We start from the raw sequence: 21,070 nt of genomic DNA, 5'->3' as shown, positions 1-21,070 counted from the left end.
CCACGCGGCGGACTGCGTGACACTGCTGCTACCGCTCTGGAGGAAAGCGCAAGTGCATGCCCGCATTCGAGACGAGGACTGACTCCCCTGGGGAGACTCCAGAAGTACCCCAAGATCCATGTCAGCACTGGAGAGGAATCCTCAGGTTCCGGCCCCGACTCCACACAAGGTCTTAGGCCCCGGCATCGACGGGAGAGGAATCCCGAGAGGCCCCCGAGGAACTCGCATGGGGACTGGCCTTTCCTGCGGCCACCAGAGCGGGTCCCTGAGGTCCCCGTCGTAAGTCGAGAGCACCTGCCGCAACTCGAGAAAATCCAGGAGGTTTTGCCGTCCAGGCGAGATGAGGCCCATTCCCGCTGAGGCTTCTCGAGGCCAATCACATCTAACCACTGGAACTTCCAAAGGGTCCTTCACACCATTGCTGCAACTCAAGAAGTTCCCGAACATACCCGTCTCCAATCGAGAGGAAGCACGTGGTGTCCCGCACACATCCAGGGGAGCCCCGTTTCCGCCTCCTAGCTCGAGATGAGGGATCCTTTCCCTGTTTCGTAGGGAAAGAATTCCCGGCATTCCCGTTGCATCTCAAGAGAAGGCGCTCTCCACAGGAAAGGCGAGAGGAACTCCAAGGTCGTGCCACCATTCCAAGAGTCCCCCAGATGTGTCAGTCCATTCCAGAGGAACCTGTTTTCCCTCCACTTGACGTTCAAGCCGAGGATCGACTCCCACCACGTGTGCACGTGGGACAGCCCTGTGGGAAAGCCTCGTGGGAAAGCCTCGTGGGAAAGACTCGAGGGAAAACCATAGATCCTTTGATCCACGCGGCGGACTGCGTGACACTGCTGCTACCGCTCTGGAGGAAAGTGCAATGCATGCCCGCATTCGAGACGAGGACTGACTCCCCTGGGGAGACTCCAGAAGTACCCCAAGATCCATGTCAGCACTGGAGAGGAATCCTCAGGTTCCGGCCCCGACTCCACACAAGGTCTTAGGCCCCGGCATCGACGGGAGAGGAATCCCGAGAGGCCCCCGAGGAACTCGCATGGGGACTGGCCTTTCCTGAGGCCACCAGAGAGGTTCCCTGAGGTCCCCGTCGTAAGTCGAGAGCACCTGCCGCAACTCGAGAAAATCCAGGAGGTTTTGCCCTCCAGGCGAGATGAGGCCCATTTCCGCTGAGGCTTCTCGAGGCCAATCACATCTAACCACTGGAACTTCCCAAGGGTCCTTCACACCATTGCTGCAACTCAAGAAGTTCCCCGACATACCCGTCTCCACTCGAGAGGAAGCACGTGGGGTCCCGCACACATCCAGGGGAGCCCCGTTTCCGCCTCCTAGCTCGAGATGAGGGATCCTTTCCCTGTTTCGTAGGGAAAGAATTCCCGGCGTTCCCGTCGCATCTCAAGAGGATGCGCTCTCCACAGGAAAGGCGAGAGGAACTCCAGGGTCGTGACACCATTCCAAGAGTCCCCCAGATGTGTCAAACCATTCCAGAGGAACCTGCTTTCCCTGCACTGCCTTGACGTTCAAGCCGAGGATCGACTCCCACCACGTGAGCACGTGGGTTAGCCCTTTGGGAAAGCCTCGTGGGAAAGCCTCGTGGGAAAGACTCGAGGGAAAAGCATAGATCCTTTGATCCACGAGGCGGACTGCGTGACACTGCTGCTACCGCTCTGGAGGAAAGCGCAAGTGCATGCCCGCATTCGAGACGAGGACTGACTCCCCTGGGGAGACTCCAGAAGTACCCCAAGATCCATGTCAGCTCTGGAGAGGAATCCTCAGGTTCCGGCCCTGACTCCACACAAGGTCTTAGGCCCCGGCATCGACGGGAGAGGAATCCCGAGAGGCCCCCGAGGAACTCGCATGGGGACTGGCCTTTCCTGAGGCCACCAGAGCGGGTCCCTGTGGTCCCCGTCGTAAGTCGAGAGCACCTGCCGCAACTCGAGAAAATCCAGGAGGTTTTGCCCTTACGAGATGAGGCCCATTTCCGCTGAGGCTTCTCGAGCCTAATCACGTCTAACCACTGGAACTTCCAAAGGGTCCTTCACACCCTTGCTGCAACTCAAGAAGTTCCCCGACATACCCGTCTCCACTCGAGAGGAAGCACGTGCGTCCCGTACACATCCAGAGGAGCCCCGTTTCCGCCTCCTAGCTCGAGACGAGGGATCCTTTCCCTGTTTCGTAGGGAAAGAATTTCCAGCGTTCCCGTCGCATCTCAAGAGGAGGCGCTCTCCACAGGAAAGGCGAGAGGAACTCCAGGGTCGTGCCACCATTCCAAGAGTCCCCCAGATGTGTCAGTCCATTCCATAGGAACCTGTTTTCCCTGCACTGCCTTGACGTTCAAGCCGAGGATCGACTCCCACCACGTGTGCACGTGGGACAGCCCTGTGGGAAAGCCTCGTGGGAAAGCCTCGTGGGAAAGACTCGAGGGAAAACCATAGATCCTTTGATCCACGCGGGGAATGCGTGACACTGCTGCTACCGCTCTGGAGGAAAGCGCAATGCATGCCCGCAAACGAGACGAGGACTGACTCCCCTGGGGAGACTCCAGAAGTACCCCAAGATCCATGTCAGCACTGGAGAGGAATCCTCAGGTTCCGGCCCCGACTCCACACAAGGTCTTAGGCCCCGGCATCGACGGGAGAGGAATCCCGAGACGCCCCCGAGGAACTCGCATGGGGACTGGCCTTTCCTGAGGCCACCACAGCGGGTCCCTGAGGTCCCCGTCGTAAGTCGAGAGCACCTGCCGCAACTCGAGAAAATCCAGGAGGTTTTGCCCTCCAGGCGAGATGAGGCCCATTTCCGCTGAGGCTTCTCGAGGCCAATCACATCTAACCACTGGAACTTCCAAAGGGTCCTTCACACCCTTGCTGCAACTCAATAAGTTCCCCAACATACCCGTTTGCACTCGAGAGGAAGCACGTGGTGTCCCGCACACATCCAGGGGATCCCCGTTTCCGCCTCCTAGCTCGAGATGAGGGATCCTTTCCCTGTTTCGTAGGGAAAGAATTCCCGGCGTTCCCGTCGCTTCTCAAGAGGAGGCGCTCTCCACAGGAAAGGCGAGAGGAACTCCAGGGTCATGCCACCATTCCAAGAGTCCCCCAGATGTGTCAGTCCATTCCAGAGGAACCTGTTTTCCCTGCACTGCCTTGACGTTCAAGCCGAGGATCAACTCCCACCACGTGTGCACGTGGGACAGCCCTGTGGGAAAGCCTCGTGGGAAAGCCTCGTGGGAAAGACTCGAGGGAAAACCATAGATCCTTTGATCCACGCGGCGGACTGCGTGACACTGCTGCTACCGCTCTGGAGGAAAGCGCAAGTGCATGCCCGCATTCGAGACGAGGACTGACTCCCCTGGGGAGACTCCAGAAGTACCCCAAGATCCATGTCAGCACTGGAGAGGAATCCTCAGGTTCCGGCCCCGACTCCACACAAGGTCTTAGGCCCCGGCATCGACGGGAGAGGAATCCCGAGAGGCCCCCGAGGAACTCGCATGGGGACTGGCCTTTCCTGAGGCCACCAGAGCGGGTCCCTGAGGTCCCCGTCGTAAGTCGAGAGCACCTGCCACAACTCGAGAAAATCCAGGAGGTTTTGCCCTCCAGGCGAGATGAGGCCCATTTCCGCTGAGGCTTCTCGAGGCTAATCACGTCTAACCACTGGAACTTCCAAAGGGTCCTTCACACCCTTGCTGCAACTCAAGAAGTTCCCCGACATACCCGTCTCCACTCGAGAGGCAGCACGTGGGGTCCCGCACACATCCAGGGGAGCCCCGTTTCCGCCTCCTAGCTCTAGATGAGGGATCCTTTACCTGTTTCGTAGGGAAAGAATTTCCAGCGTTCCCGTCGCATCTCAAGAGGAGGCGCTCTCCACAGGAAAGGCGAGAGGAACTCCAGGGTCGTGCCACCATTCCAAGAGTCCCCCAGATGTGTCAGTCCATTCCATAGGAACCTGTTTTTCCTGCACTGCCTTGACGTTCAAGCCGAGGATCGACTCCCACCACGTGTGCACGTGGGACAGCCCTGTGGGAAAGCCTCGTGGGAAAGCCTCGTGGGAAAGACTCGAGGGAAAACCATAGATCCTTTGATCCACGCGGGGAATGCGTGACACTGCTGCTACCGCTCTGGAGGAAAGCGCAAGTGCATGCCCGCATTCGAGACGAGGACTGACTCCCCTGGGGAGACTCCAGAAGTACCCCAAGATCCATGTCAGCACTGGAGAGGAATCCTCAGGTTCCGGCCCCGACTCCACACAAGGTCTTAGGCCCCGGCATCGACGGGAGAGGAATCCCGAGAGGCCCCCGAGGAACTCGCTTGGGGACTGGCCTTTCCTGAGGCCACCAGAGCGGGTCCCTGAGGTCCCCGTCGTAAGTCGAGAGCACCTGCCGCAACTCGAGAAAATCCAGGAGGTTTTGCCCTCCAGGCGAGATGAGGCCCATTTCCGCTGAGGCTTCTCGAGGCCAATCACATCTAACCACTGGAACTTCCCAAGGGTCCTTCACACCATTGCTGCAACTCAAGAAGTTCCCCGACATACCCGTCTCCACTCGAGAGGAAGCACGTGGGGTCCCGCACACATCCAGGGGAGCCCCGTTTCCGCCTCCTAGCTCGAGATGAGGGATCCTTTCCCTGTTTCGTAGGGAAAGAATTCCCGGCGTTCCCGTCGCATCTCAAGAGGATGCGCTCTCCACAGGAAAGGCGAGAGGAACTCCAGGGTCGTGATACCATTCCAAGAGTCCCCCAGATGTGTCAAACCATTCCAGAGGAACCTGCTTTCCCTGCACTGCCTTGACGTTCAAGCCGAGGATCGACTCCCACCACGTGAGCACGTGGGTTAGCCCTTTGGGAAAGCCTCGTGGGAAAGCCTCGTGGGAAAGACTCGAGGGAAAAGCATAGATCCTTTGATCCACGAGGCGGACTGCGTGACACTGCTGCTACCGCTCTGGAGGAAAGCGCAAGTGCATGCCCGCATTCGAGACGAGGACTGACTCCCCTGGGGAGACTCCAGAAGTACCCCAAGATCCATGTCAGCTCTGGAGAGGAATCCTCAGGTTCCGGCCCTGACTCCACACAAGGTCTTAGGCCCTGGCATCGACGGGAGAGGAATCCCGAGAGGCCCCCGAGGAACTCGCATGGGGACTGGCCTTTCCTGAGGCCACCAGTGCGGGTCCCTGAGGTCCCCGTCGTAAGTCGAGAGCACCTGCCGCAACTCGAGAAAATCCAGGAGGTTTTGCCCTCCAGGCGAGATGAGGCCCATTTCCGCTGAGGCTTCTCGAGCCTAATCACGTCTAACCACTGGAACTTCCAAAGGGTCCTTCACACCCTTGCTGCAACTCAAGAAGTTCCCCGACATACCCGTCTCCACTCGAGAGGAAGCACGTGCGTCCCGTACACATCCAGAGGAGCCCCGTTTCCGCCTCCTAGCTCGAGACGAGGGATCCTTTCCCTGTTTCATAGGGAAAGAATTTCCAGCGTTCCCGTCGCATCTCAAGAGGAGGCGCTCTCCACAGGAAAGGCGAGAGGAACTCCAGGGTCGTGCCACCATTCCAAGAGTCCCCCAGATGTGTCAGTCCATTCCATAGGAACCTGTTTTCCCTGCACTGCCTTGACGTTCAAGCCGAGGATCGACTCCCACCACGTGTGCACGTGGGACAGCCCTGTGGGAAAGCCTCGTGGGAAAGCCTCGTGGGAAAGACTCGAGGGAAAACCATAGATCCTTTGATCCACGCGGGGAATGCGTGACACTGCTGCTACCGCTCTGGAGGAAAGCGCAAGTGCATGCCCGCATTCGAGACGAGGACTGACTCCCCTGGGGAGACTCCAGAAGTACCCCAAGATCCATGTCAGCACTGGAGAGGAATCCTCAGGTTCCGGCCCCGACTCCACACAAGGTCTTAGGCCCCGGCATCGACGGGAGAGGAATCCCGAGACGCCCCCGAGGAACTCGCATGGGGACTGGCCTTTCCTGAGGCCACCACAGCGGGTCCCTGAGGTCCCCGTCGTAAGTCGAGAGCACCTGCCGCAACTCGAGAAAATCCAGGAGGTTTTGCCCTCCAGGCGAGATGAGGCCCATTTCCGCTGAGGCTTCTCGAGGCCAATCACATCTAACCACTGGAACTTCCAAAGGGTCCTTCACACCCTTGCTGCAACTCAATAAGTTCCCCAACATACCCGTTTGCACTCGAGAGGAAGCACGTGGTGTCCCGCACACATCCAGGGGATCCCCGTTTCCGCCTCCTAGCTCGAGATGAGGGATCCTTTCCCTGTTTCGTAGGGAAAGAATTCCCGGCGTTCCCGTCGCTTCTCAAGAGGAGGCGCTCTCCACAGGAAAGGCGAGAGGAACTCCAGGGTCATGCCACCATTCCAAGAGTCCCCCAGATGTGTCAGTCCATTCCAGAGGAACCTGTTTTCCCTGCACTGCCTTGACGTTCAAGCCGAGGATCAACTCCCACCACGTGTGCACGTGGGACAGCCCTGTGGGAAAGCCTCGTGGGAAAGCCTCGTGGGAAAGACTCGAGGGAAAACCATAGATCCTTTGATCCACGCGGCGGACTGCGTGACACTGCTGCTACCGCTCTGGAGGAAAGCGCAAGTGCATGCCCGCATTCGAGACGAGGACTGACTCCCCTGGGGAGACTCCAGAAGTACCCCAAGATCCATGTCAGCACTGGAGAGGAATCCTCAGGTTCCGGCCCCGACTCCACACAAGGTCTTAGGCCCCGGCATCGACGGGAGAGGAATCCCGAGAGGCCCCCGAGGAACTCGCTTGGGGACTGGCCTTTCCTGAGGCCACCAGAGCGGGTCCCTGAGGTCCCCGTCGTAAGTCGAGAGCACCTGCCACAACTCGAGAAAATCCAGGAGGTTTTGCCCTCCAGGCGAGATGAGGCCCATTTCCGCTGAGGCTTCTCGAGGCCAATCACATCTAACCACTGGAACTTCCAAAGGTTCCTTCACACCCTTGCTGCAACTCAATAAGTTCCCCAACATACCCGTCTCCACTCGAGAGGAAGCACGTGGTGTCCCGCACACATCCAGGGGAGCCCCGTTTCCGCCTCCTAGCTCGAGATGAGGGATCCTTTCCCTGTTTCGTAGGGAAAGAATTCCCGGCGTTCCCGTCGCATCTCAAGAGGAGGCGCTCTCCACAGGAAAGGCGAGAGGAACTCCAGGGTCATGCCACCATTCCAAGAGTCCCCCAGATGTGTCAGTCCATTCCAGAGGAACCTGTTTTCCCTGCACTGCCTTGACGTTCAAGCCGAGGATCGACTCCCACCACGTGTGCACGTGGGACAGCCCTGTGGGAAAGCCTCGTGGGAAAGCCTCGTGGGAAAGACTCGAGGGAAAACCATAGATCCTTTGATGCACGCGGCGGAATGCGTGACACTGCTGCTACCGCTCTGGAGGAAAGCACAAGTGCATGCCCGCATTCGAGACGAGGACTGACTCCCCTGGGGAGACTCCAGAAGTACCCCAAGATCCATGTCAGCAGTGGAGATGAATCCTCAGGTTCCGGCCCCGACTCCACACAAGGTCTTAGGCCTCGGCATCGACGGGAGAGGAATCCCGATAGGCCCCCGAGGAACTCGCATGGGGACTGGCCTTTCCTGAGGCCACCAGAGCGGGTCCCTGAGGTCCCCGTCGTAAGTCGAGAGCACCTGCCGCAACTCGAGAAAATCCAGGAGGTTTTGCCCTCCAGGCGAGATGAGGCCCATTTCCGCTGAGGCTTCTCGAGGTTAATCACGTCTAACCACTGGAACTTCCAAAGGGTCCTTCACACCCTTGCTGCAACTCAAGAAGTTCCCCGACCTACCCGTCTCCACTCGAGAGGAAGCACGTGGGTTCCGCACACATCCAGGGGAGCCCCGTTTCCGCCTCCTAGCTCGAGATGAGGGATCCTTTCCCTGTTTCGTAGGGAAAGAATTCCCGGCGTTCCCGTCGCATCTCAAGAGGAGGCGCTCTCCACAGGAAAGGCGAGAGGAACTCCAGGGTCATGCCACCATTCCAAGAGTCCCCCAGATGTGTCAGTCCATTCCAGAGGAACCTGTTTTCCCTGCACTGCCTTGACGTTCAAGCCGAGGATCGACTCCCACCACGTGTGCACGTGGGACAGCCCTGTGGGAAAGCCTCGTGGGAAAGACTCGAGGGAAAACCATAGATCCTTTGATGCACGCGGCGGAATGCGTGACACTGCTGCTACCGCTCTGGAGGAAAGCACAAGTGCATGCCCGCATTCGAGCCGAGGACTGACTCCCCTGGGGAGACTCCAGAAGTACCCCAAGATCCATGTCAGCACTGGAGAGGAATCCTCAGGTTCCGGCCCCGACTCCACACAAGGTCTTAGGCCCCGGCATCGACGGGAGAGGAATCCCGAGAGGCCCCCGAGGAACTCGCATGGGGACTGGCCTTTCCTGAGGCCACCAGAGCGGGTCCCTGAGGTCCCCGTCGTAAGTCGAGAGCACCTGCCGCAACTCGAGAAAATCCAGGAGGTTTTGCCCTCCAGGCGAGATGAGGCCCATTTCCGCTGAGGCTTCTCGAGGCTAATCACGTCTAACCACTGGAACTTCCAAAGGGTCCTTCACACCCTTGCTGCAACTCAAGAAGTTCCCCGACCTACCCGTCTCCACTCGAGAGGAAGGACGTGGGTCCCGCACACATCCAGGGGAGCCCCGTTTCCGCCTCCTAGCTCGAGATGAGGGATCCTTTCCCTGTTTCGTAGGGAAAGAATTCCCGGCGTTCCCGTCGCATCTCAAGAGGAGGCGCTCTCCACAGGAAAGGCGAGAGGAACTCCAGGGTCGAGACACCATTCCAAGAGTCCCCCAGATGTGTCAGTCCATTCCAGAGGAACCTGTTTTCCCTGCACTGCCTTGACGTTCAAGCCGAGGATCGACTCCCACCACGTGTGCACGTGGGACAGCCCTGTGGGAAAGCCTCGTGGGAAAGCCTCGTGGGAAAGACTCGAGGGAAAACCATAGATCCTTTGATCCACGCGGCGGACTGCGTGACACTGCTGCTACCGCTCTGGAGGAAAGCGCAAGTGCATGCCCGCATTCGAGACGAGGACTGACTCCCCTGGGGAGACTCCAGAAGTACCCCAAGATCCATGTCAGCACTGGAGAGGAATCCTCAGGTTCCGGCCCCGACTCCACACAAGGTCTTAGGCCCCGGCATCGACGGGAGAGGAATCCCGAGAGGCCCCCGAGGAACTCGCATGGGGACTGGCCTTTCCTGAGACCACCAGAGCGGGTCCCTGAGGTCCCCGTCGTAAGTCGAGAGCACCTGCCGCAACTCGAGAAAATCCAGGAGTTTTGCCCTCCAGGCGAGATGAGGCCCATTTCCGCTGAGGCTTCTCGAGGCCAATCACATCTAACCACTGGAACTTCCAAAGGGTCCTTGACACCCTTGCTGCAACTCAAGAAGTTCCCCGACATACCCGTCTGCACTCGAGAGGAAGCACGTGGTGTCCCGCACACATCCAGGGGAGCCCCGTTTCCGCCTCCTAGCTCGAGATGAGGGATCCTTTTCCTGTTTCATAGGGAAAGAATTCCCGGCGTTCCCGTCGCATCTCAAGAGGAGGCGCTCTCCACAGGAAAGGCGAGAGGAACTCCAGGGTCATGCCCCCATTCCAAGAGTCCCCCAGATGTGTCGGTCCATTCCAGAGGAACCTGTTTTCCCTGCACTGCCTTGACGTTCAAGCCGAGGATCGACTACCAGCACGTGTGCACGTGGGACAGCCCTGTGGGAAAGCCTCGTGGGAAAGCCTCGTGGGAAAGACTCGAGGGAAAACCATAGATCCTTTGATCCACGCGGCGGACTGCGTGACACTGCTGCTACCGCTCTGGAGGAAAGCGCAAGTGCATGCCCGCATTCGAGACGAGGACTGACTCCCCTGGGGAGACTCCAGAAGTACCCCAAGATCCATGTCAGCACTGGAGAGGAATCCTCAGGTTCCGGCCCCGACTCCACACAAGGTCTTAGGCCCCGGCATCGACGGGAGAGGAATCCCGAGACGCCCCCGAGGAACTCGCATGGGGACTGGCCTTTCCTGAGGCCAACAGAGCGGGTCCCTGAGGTCCCCATCGTAAGTCGAGAGCACCTGCCGCAACTCGAGAAAATCCAGGAGGTTTTGCCCTCCAGGCGAGAAGAGGCCCATTTCCGCTGAGGCTTCTCGAGGCCAATCACGTCTAACCACTGGAACTTCCAAAGGGTCCTTCACATCCTTGCTGCAACTCAAGAAGTTCCCCGACATACCCGTCTCCACTCGAGAGGAAGCATGTGGTGTCCCGCACACATCCAGGGGAGCCCCGTTTCCGCCTCCTAGCTCGAGATGAGGGATCCTTTCCCTGTTTCGTAGGGAAAGAATTCCCGGCGTTCCCGTCGCATCTCAAGAGGAGGCGCTCTCCACAGGAAAGGCGAGAGGAACTCCAGGGTCGTGCCACCATTCCAAGAGTCCCCCAGATGTGTCAGTCCATTCCAGAGGAACCTGTTTTCCCTGCACTGCCTTGACGTTCAAGCCGAGGATCGACTCCCACCACGTGTGCACGTGGGACAGCCCTGTGGGAAAGCCTCGTGGGAAAGCCTCGTGGGAAAGACTCGAGGGAAAACAATAGATCCTTTGATCCACGCGGCAGACTGCGTGACACTGCTGTCTACCGATCTGGAGGAAAGCGCAAGTGCATGCCCGCATTCGAGACGAGGACTGACTCCCCTGGGGAGACTCCAGAAGTACCCCAAGATCCATGTCAGCACTGGAGAGGAATCCTCAGGTTCCGGCCCCGACTCCACACAAGGTCTTAGGCCCCGGCATCGACGGGAGAGTGATCCCGAGAGGCCCCCGAGGAACTCGCATGGGGACTGGCCTTTCCTGAGGCCACCAGTGCGGGTCCCTGAGGTCCCCGTCGTAAGTCGAGAGCACCTGCCGCAACTCGAGAAAATCCAGGAGGTTTTGCCCTCCAGGCGAGATGAGGCCCATTTCCGCTGAGGCTTCTCGAGGCCAATCACATCTAACCACTGGAACTTCCAAAGGGTCCTTCACACCCTTGCTGCAACTCAAGAAGTTCCCCGACATACCCGTCTGCACTCGAGAGGAAGCACGTGGTGTCCCGCACACATCCAGGGGAGCCCCGTTTCCGCCTCCTAGCTCGAGATGAGGGATCCTTTCCCTGTTTCGTAGGGAAAGAATTCCCGGCGTTCCCGTCGCAACTCAAGAGGAGGCGCTCTCCACAGGAAAGGCAAGAGGAACTCCAGGGTCGTGCCACCATTCCAAGAGTCCCCCAGATGTGTCAGTCCATTCCAGAGGAACCTGTTTTCCCTGCACTGCCTTGACGTTCAAGCCGAGGATCGAGTCCCACCACGTGTGCACGTGGGATAGCCCTGTGGGAAAGCCTCCTGGGAAAGCCTCGTGGGAAGGACTCGAGGGAAAACCATAGATCCTTTGATCCACGCGGAGGACTGCGTGACACTGCTGCTACCGCTCTGGAGGAAAGCGCAAGTGCATGCTCGCATTCGAGACGAGGACTGACTCCACTGGGGAGACTCCAGAAGTACCCCAAGATCCATGTCAGCACTGGAGAGGAATCCTCAGGTTCCGGCCCCGACTCCACACAAGGTCTTAGGCCCCGGCATCGACGGGAGAGGAATCCCGAGAGGCCCCCGAGGAACTCGCATGGGGACTGGCCTTTCCTGAGGCCACCAGAGCGGGTCCCTGAGGTCCCCGTCGTAAGTCGAGAGCACCTGCCGCAACTCGAGAAAATCCAGGAGGTTTTGCCCTCCAGGCGAGATGAGGCCCATTTCCGCTGAGGCTTCTCGAGGCCAATCACATCTAACCACTGGAACTTCCAAAGGGTCCTTCACACCCTTGCTGCAACTCAAGAAGTTCCCTGACATACCCGTCTGCACTCGAGAGGAAGCACGTGGTGTCCCGCACACATCAAGGGGAGCCCCGTTTCCGCCTCCTAGCTCGAGATGAGGGATCCTTTCCCTGTTTCGTAGGGAAAGAATTCCCGGCATTCCCGTCGCATCTCAAGAGGAGGCGCTCTCCACAGGAAAGGCGAGAGGAACTCCAGGGTCGTGCCACCATTCCAAGAGTTCCCCAGATGTGTCAGTTCATTCCAGAGGAACCTGTTTTCCCTGCACTGCCTTGACGTTCAAGCCGAGGATCCACTCCCACCACGTGTGCACGTGGGACAGCCCTGTGGGAAAGCCTCGTGGGAAAGCCTCGTGGGAAAGACTCGAGGGAAAACCATAGATCCTTTGATCCACGCGGCGGACTGCGTGACACTGCTGCTACCGCTCTGGAGGAAAGCGCAAGTGCATGCCCGCATTCGAGACGACGACTGACTCCCCTGGGGAGACTCCAGAAGTACCCCAAGATCCATGTCAACACTGGAGAGGAATCCTCAGGTTCCGGCCCCGACTCCGCACAAGGTCTTAGGCCCCGGCATCGACGGGAGAGGAATCCCGAGAGGCCCCCGAGGAACTCGCATGGGGACTGGCCTGTCCTGAGGCCACCAGAGCGGGTCCCTGAGGTCCCCGTCGTAAGTCGAGAGCACCTGCCGCAACTCGAGAAAATCCAGGAGGTTTTGCCCTCCAGGCGAGATGAGGCCCATTTCCGCTGAGGCTTCTCGAGGCCAATCACATCTAACCACTGGAACTTCCAAAGGGTCCTTCACACCCTTGCTGCAACTCAAGAAGTTCCCCGACATACCCGTCTGCACTCGAGAGGAAGCACGTGGTGTCCCGCACACATCCAGGGGAGCCCCGTTTCCGCCTCCTAGCTCGAGATGAGGGATCCTTTCCCTGTTTCGTAGGGAAGGAATTCCCGGCGTTCCCGTCGCATCTCAAGAGGAGGCGCTCTCCACAGGAAAGGCGAGAGGAACTCCAGGGTCATGCCACCATTCAAAGAGTCCCCCAGATGTGTCAGTCCATTCCAGAGGAACCTGTTTTCCCTGCACTGCCTTGACGTTCAAGCCGAGGATCGACTCCCACCACGTGTGCACGTGGGACAGCCCTGTGGGAAAGCCTCGTGGGAAAGCCTCGTGGGAAAGACTCGAGGGAAAACCATAGATCCTTTGATCCACGCGGCGGACTGCGTGACACTGCTGCTACCGCTCTGGAGGAAAGCACAAGTGCATGCCCGCATTCGAGACGAGGACTTACTCCCCTGGGGAGACTCCAGAAGTACCCCAAGATCCATGTCAGCACTGGAGAGGAATCCTCAGGTTCCGGCCCCGACTCCACACAAGGTCTTAGGCCCCGGCATCGACGGGAGAGGAATCCCGAGAGGCCCCCGAGGAACTCGCATGGGGACTGGCCTTTCCTGAGGTCACCAGAGCGGGTCCCTGAGGTCCCCGTCGTAAGTCGAGAGCACCTGACGCCACTCGAGAAAAACCAGGAAGTTTTGCCCTCCAGGCGAGATGAGGCCCATTTCCGCTGAGGATTCTCGAGGCAAATCACGTCTAACCACTGGAACTTACAAAGGGTCCTTCACACACTTGCTGCAACTCAAGAAGTTCCCCGACATACCCGTCTCCACTCGAGAGGAAGCATGTGGTGTCCCGCACACATCCAGGGGAGCCCCGTTTCCGCCTCCTAGCTCGAGATGAGGGATCCTTTCCCTGTTTCGTAGGGAAAGAATTCCCGGCGTTCCCGTCGCATCTCAAGAGGAGGCGCTCTCCACAGGAAAGGCGAGAGGAACTCCAGGGTCATGCCACCATTCCAAGAGTCCCCCAGATGTGTCAGTCCATTCCAGAGGAACCTGTTGTCCCTGCACTGCCTTGACGTTCAGGCCGAGGATCGACTCCCACCACGTGTGCACGTGGGACAGCCCTGTGGGAAAGCCTCGTGGGAAAGCCTCGTGGGAAAGACTCGAGGGAAAACCACAGATCCTTTGATCCACGCGGCGGACTGCGTGACACTGCTGCTACCGCTCTGGCGGAAAGCGCAAGTGCATGCCCGCTTTCGAGACGAGGACTGACTCCCCTGGGGAGACTCCAGAAGTACCCCAAGATCCATGTCAGCACTGGAGAGGAATCCTCAGGTTCCGGCCCCGACTCCACACAAGGTCTTAGGCCCCGGCATCGACGGGAGAGGAATCCCGAGAGGCCCCCGAGGAACTCGCATGGGGACTGGCCTTTCCTGAGGCCACCAGAGCGGGTCCCTGAGGTCCCCGTCGTAAGTCGAGAGCACCTGCCGCAACTCGAGAAAATCCAGGAGGTTTTGCCCTCCAGGCGAGATGAGGCCCATTTCCGCTGAGGCTTCTCGAGGCCAATCACGTCTAACCACTGGAACTTCCAAAGGGTCCTTCACATCCTTGCTGCAACTCAAGAAGTTCCCCGACATACCCGTCTCCACTCGAGAGGAAGCATGTGGTGTCCCGCACACATCCAGGGGAGCCCCGTTTCCGCCTCCTAGCTCGAGATGAGGGATCCTTTCCCTGTTTCGTAGGGAAAGAATTCCCGGCGTTCCCGTCGCATCTCAAGAGGAGGCGCTCTCCACAGGAAAGGCGAGAGGAACTCCAGGGTCGTGCCACCATTTCAAGAGTCCCCCAGATGTGTCAGTCCATTCCAGAGGAACCTGTTTTCCGTGCACTGCCTTGACGTTCAAGCCGAGGATCGACTCCCACCACGTGTGCACGTGGGACAGCCCTGTGGGAAAGCCTCGTGGGAAAGCCTCGTGGGAAAGACTCGAGGGAAAGCAATAGATCCTTTGATCCACGCGGCAGACTGCGTGACACTGCTGCTACCGCTCTGGAGGAAAGCGCAAGTGCATGCCCGCATTCGAGACGAGGACTGACTCCCCTGGGGAGACTCCAGAAGTACCCCAAGATCCATGTCAGCACTGGAGAGGAATCCTCAGGTTCCGGCCCCGACTCCACACAAGGTCTTAGGCCCCGGCATCGACGGGAGAGTGATCCCGAGAGGCCCCCGAGGAACTCGCATGGGGACTGGCCTTTCCTGAGGCCACCAGTGCGGGTCCCTGAGGTCCCCGTCGTAAGTCGAGAGCACCTGCCGCAACTCGAGAAAATCCAGGAGGTTTTGCCCTCCAGGCGAGATGAGGCCCATTTCCGCTGAGGCTTCTCGAGGCCAATCACATCTAACCACTGGAACTTCCAAAGGGTCCTTCACACCTTTGCTGCAACTCAAGAAGTTCCCCGACATACCCGTCTGCACTCGAGAGGAAGCACGTGGTGTCCCGCACACATCCAGGGGAGACCCGTTTCGGCCTCCTAGCTCGAGATGAGGGATCCTTTCCCTGTTTCGTAGGGAAAGAATTCCCGGCGTTCCCGTCGCATCTCAAGAGGAGGCGCTCTCCACAGGAAAGGCGAGAGGAACTCCAGGGTCGTGCCACCATTCCAAGAGTCCCCCAGATGTGTCAGTCCATTCCAGAGGAACCTGTTTTCCCTGCACTGCCTTGACGTTCAAGCCGAAGATCGAGTCCCACCACGTGTGCACGTGGGACAGCCCTGTGGGAAAGCCTCGTGGGAAAGCCTCGTGGGAAAGACTCGAGGGAAAACCATAGATCCTTTGATCCACGCGGCGGACTGCGTGACACTGCTGCTACCGCTCTGGAGGAAAGCGCAAGTGCATGCCCGCATTCGAGACGAGGACTGATTCCCCTGGGGAGACTCCAGAAGTACCCCAAGATCCATGTCAGCACTGGAGCGGAATCCTCACGTTCCGGCCCCGACTCCACACAAGGTCTTAGGCCCCGGCATCGACGGGAGAGGAATCCCGAGAGGCCCCCGAGGAACTCGCATGGGGACTGGCCTTTCCTGAGGCCACCAGAGCGGGTCCCTGAGGTCCCCGTCGTAAGTCGAGAGCACCTGCCGCAACTCGAGAAAATCCAGGAGGTTTTGCCCTCCAGGCGAGATGAGGCCCATTTCCGCTGAGGCTTCTCGAGGCCAATCACGTCTAACCACTGGAACTTCCAAAGGGTCCTTCACACCCTTGCTGCAACTCAAGAAGGTCCCCGACATACCCGTCTCCACTCGAGAGGAAGCACGTGGTGTCCCGCACACATCCAGGGGAGCCCCGTTTCCGCCTCCTAGCTCGAGATGAGGGATCCTTTCCCTGTTTCGTAGGGAAATAACTCCCGGCGTTCCCGTCGCATCTCAAGAGGAGGCGCTCTCCACAGGAAAGGCGAGAGTAACTCGAGGGTCGTGCCACCATTCCAAGAGTCCCCCAGATGTGTCAGTCCATTCCAGAGGAACCTGTTTTCCCTGCACTGCCTTGACGTTCAAGCCGAGGATCGACTCCCACCACGTGTGCACGTGGGACAGCCCTGTGGGAAAGCCTCGTGGGAAAGCCTCGTGGGAAAGACTCAAGGGAAAACCATAGATCCTTTGATCCACGCGGCGGACTGCGTGACACTGCTGCTACCGCTCTGGAGGAAAGCGCAAGTGCATGCCCGCATTCGAGACGAGGACTGACTCCCCTGGGGAGACTCCAGAAGTACCCCAAGATCCATGTCAGCACTGGAGAGGAATCCTCAGGTTCCGGCCCCGACTCCACACAAGGTCTTAGGCCCCGGCATCGACGGGAGAGGAATCCCGAGAGGCCCCCGAGGAACTCGCATGGGGACGGGCCTTTCCTGAGGCCACCAGAGCGGGTCCCTGAGGTCCCCGTCGTAAGTCGAGAGCACCTGCCGCAACTCGAGAAAATCCAGGAGGTTTTGCCCTCCAGGCGAGATGAGGCCCTTTTCCGCTGAGGCTTCTCGAGGCCAATCACATCTAACCACTGGAACTTCCAAAGGGTCCTTCACACCATTGCTGCAACTCAAGAAGTTCCCCGACATACCCGTCTCCACTCGAGAGGAAGCACGTGGGGTCCCGCACACATCCAGGGGAGCCCCGTTTCCGCCTCCTAGCTCGAGATGAGGGATCCTTTCCCTGTTTCGTAGGGAAAGAATTCCCGGCGTTCCCGTCGCATCTCAAGAGGAGGCGCTCTCCACAGGAAAGGCAAGAGGAACTCCAGGGTCGTGCCTCCATTCCAAGAGTCCCCCAGATGTGTCAGTCCATTCCAGAGGAACCTGTTTTCCCTGCACTGCCTTGACGTTCAAGCCGATGATCGAGTCCCACCACGTGTGCACGTGGGATAGCCCTGTGGGAAAGCCTCCTGGGAAAGCCTCGTGGGAAGGACTCGAGGGAAAACCATAGATCCTTTGATCCACGCGGCGGACTGCGTGACACTGCTGCTACCGCTCTGGAGGAAAGCGCAAGTGCATGCCCGCATTCGAGACGAGGACTGACTCCCCTGGGGAGACTCCAGAAGTACCCCAAGATCCATGTCAGCACTGGAGAGGAATCCTCAGGTTCCGGCCCCGCCTCCACACAAGGTCTTAGGCACCGGCATCGACGGGAGAGGAATCCCGAGACGCCCCCGAGGAACTCGCATGGGGACTGGCCTTTCCTGAGGTCACCAGAGCGGGTCCCTGAGGTCCCCGTCGTAAGTCGAGAGCACCTGCCGCAACTCGAGAAAATCCAGGAGGTTTTGCCATCCAGGCGAGATGAGGCCCATTTCCGCTGAGGCTTCTCGAGGCAAATCACGTCTAACCACTGGAACTTACAAAGGGTCCTTCACACCCTTGCTGCAACTCAAGAAGTTCCCCGACATACCCGTCTCCACTCGAGAGGAAGCATGTGGTGTCCCGCACACATCCAGGGGAGCCCCGTTTCCGCCTCCTAGCTCGAGATGAGGGATCCTTTCCCTGTTTCGTAGGGAAAGAATTCCCGGCGTTCCCGTCGCATCTCAAGAGGAGGCGCTCTCCACAGGAAAGGCGAGAGGAACTCCAGGGTCGTGCCACCATTCCAAGAGTCCCCCAGATGTGTCAGTCCATTCCAGAGGAACCTGTTTTCCCTTCACTGCCTTGACGTTCAAGCCGAGGATCGACTCCCACCACGTGTGCACGTGGGACAGCCCTGTGGGAAAGCCTCGTGGGAAAGCCTCGTGGGAAAGACTCGAGGGAAAACCATAGATCCTTTGATCCCCGCGGCGGACTGCGTGACACTGCTGCTACCGCTCTGGAGGAAAGCGCAAGTGCATGCCCGCATTCGAGACGAGGACTGACTCCCCTGGGGAGACTCCAGAAGTACCCCAAGATCCATGTCAGCACTGGAGAGGAATCCTCAGGTTCCGGCCCCGACTCCACAGGAGGTTTTAGGCCCCGGCATCGACGGGAGAGGAATCCCGAGAGGCCCCCGTGGAACTCGAATGGGTACTGGCCTTTCCTGAGGCCACCAGAGCGGTTCCCTGAGGTCCCCGTCGTAAGTCGAGAGCACTTGCCGGAACTCGAGAAAATCCAGGAGGTTTTGCCCTCCAAGCGAGATGAGGCCCATTTGCGCTGAGGCTTCTCGAGGCCAATCACGTCTAACCACTGGAACTTCCAAAGGGTCCTTCACACCATTGCTGCAACTCAAGAAGTTCCCCGACATACCCGTCTCCACTCGAGAGGAAGCACGTTGGGTCCCGCACACATCCAGGGGAGCCCCGTTTCCGCCTCCTAGCTCAAGATGAGGGATCCTTTCCCTGTTTCGTAGGGAAAGAATTCCCGGCGTTCCCGTCGCATCTCAAGAGGAGGCGCTCTCCACAGGAAAGGCGAGAGGAACTCCAGGGTCGTGCCACCATTCCAAGAGTCCCCCAGATGTGTCAGTCCATTCCAGAGGAACATGTTTTCCCTGCACTGCCTTGACGTTCAAGCCGAGGATCGACTCCCACCACGTGTGCACGTGGGACAGCCCTGTGGGAAAGCCTCGTGGGAAAGCCTCGTGGGAAAGACTCGAGGGAAAACCATAGATCCTTTGATCCACGCGGCGGACTGCGTGACACTGCTGCTACCGCTCTGGAGGAAAGCGCAAGTGCATGCCCGCATTCGAGACGAGGACTGACTCCCCTGGGGAGACTCCAGAAGTACCCCAAGATCCATGTCAGCACTGGAGAGGAATCCTCAGGTTCCGGCCCCGACTCCACACAAGGTCTTAGGCCCCGGCATCGACGGGAGAGGAATCCCGATAGGCCCCCGAGGAACTCGCATGGGGACTGGCCTTTCCTGAGGCCACCAGAGCGGGTCCCTGAGGTCCCCGTCGTAAGTCGAGAGCACCTGCCCCAACTCGAGAAAATCCAGGAGGTTTTGCCCTCCAGGCGAGATGAGGCCCATTTCCGCTGAGGCTTCTCGAGGCTAATCACGTATAACCACTGGAACTTACAAAGGGTCCTTCACACCCTTGCTGCAACTCAAGAAGTTCCCCGACCTACCCGTCTGCACTCGAGAGGAAGCACGTGGTGTCCCGCACACATCCAGGGGAGCGCCGTTTCCGCCTCTTAGCTCGAGATGAGGGATCTTTCCCTGTTTCGTAGGGAAAGAATTCCCGGCGTTCCCGTCGCATCTCAAGAGGAGGCGCTCTCCACAGGAAAGGCGAGAGGAACTCCAGGGTCGTGCCACCATTCCAAGAGTCCCCCAGATGTGTCAGTCCGTTCCAGAGGAACCTGTTTTCCCTGCACTGCCTTGACGTTCAAGCCGAGGATCGACTCCCACCACGTGTGCACGTGGGACAGCCCTGTGGGAAAGCCTCGTGGGAAAGCCTCGTGGGAAAGACTCGAGGGAAAACCATAGATCCTTTGATCCACGCGGCGGACTGCGTGACACTGCTGCTACCGCTCTGGAGGAAAGCGCAAGTGCATGCCCGCATTCGAGACGACGACTGACTCCCCTGGGGAGACTCCACAAGTACCCCAAGATCCATGTCAGCACTGGAGAGGAATCCTCAGGTTCCGGCCCCGACTCCACACAAGGTCTTAGGCCCCGGCATCGACGGGAGAGGAATCCCGAGAGGCCCCCGAGAAACTCGCATGGGGACGGGCCTTTCCTGAGGCCACCAGAGCGGGTCCCTGAGGTCCCCGTCGTAAGTCTAGAGCACCTGCCGCAACTCGAGAAAATCCAGGAGGTTTTGCCCTCCAGGCGAGATGAGGCCCATTTCCGCTGAGGCTTCTCGAGGCCAATCACGTCTAACCACTGGAACTTCCAAAGGGTCCTTCACACCCTTGCTGCAACTCAAGAAGTTCCCCGACTTACCCGTCTCCACTCGAGAGGAAGCACGTGGTGTCCCGCACACATCCAGGGGAGCCCCGTTTCCGCCTCCTAACTCGAGATGAGGGATCCTTTCCCTGTTTCGTAGGGAAAGAATTCCCGGCGTTCCCGTCGCATCTCAAGAGGAGGCGCTCTCCACAGGAAAGGCGAGAGGAACTCCAGGGTCATGCCACCATTCCAAGAGTCCCCCAGATGTGTCAGGCCATTCCAGAGGAACCTGTTTTCCCTGCACTGCCTTGACGTTCAAGCCGAGGATCGACTCCCACCACGTGTGCACGTGGGACAGCCCTGTGGGAAAGCCTCGTGGGAAAGCCTCGTGGGAAAGACTCGAGGGAAAACCACAGATCCTTTGATCCACGCGGCGGACTGCGTGACACTGCTGCTACCGCTCTGGAGGAAAGCGCAAGTGCATGCCCGCATTCGAGACGAGGACTGACTCCCCTGGGGAGACTCCAGAAGTACCCCAAGATCCATGTCAGCACTGGAGAGGAATCCTCAGGTTCCGGCCCCGACTCCACACAAGGTCTTAGGCCCCGGCATCGACGGGAGAGGAATCACGAGAGGTCCCCGAGGAACTCGCATGGGGACTGGCCTTTCCTAAGGCCACCAGAGCGGGTCCCTGAAGTCCCCGTCGTAAGTCGAGAGCACCTGCCGCAACTCGAGAAAATCCAGGAGGTTTTGCCCTCCAGGCGAGATGAGGCCCATTTCCGCTGAGGCTTCTCGAGGCCAATCACATCTAACCACTGGAACTTCCAAAGGGTCCTTCACACCCTTGCTGCAACTCAAGAAGTTCCCCGACTTACCCGTCTGCACTCGAGAGGAAGCACGTGATGTCCCGCACACATCCAGGGGAGCCCCGTTTCCGCCTCCTAGCTCGAGATGAGGGATCCTTTCCCTGTTTCGTAGGGAAAGAATTCCCGGCTTTCCCGTCGTATCTCAAGAGGAGGCGCTCTCAACAGGAAAGGCGAGAGGAACTCCAGGGTCGAGACACCATTCCAAGAGTC

Source organism: Ovis canadensis, chromosome 12 (assembly GCF_042477335.2).
Source record: "Ovis canadensis isolate MfBH-ARS-UI-01 breed Bighorn chromosome 12, ARS-UI_OviCan_v2, whole genome shotgun sequence".
Taxonomy (NCBI): domain Eukaryota; kingdom Metazoa; phylum Chordata; class Mammalia; order Artiodactyla; family Bovidae; genus Ovis; species Ovis canadensis.
Note: the sequence above shows the minus strand (reverse complement) of the source record.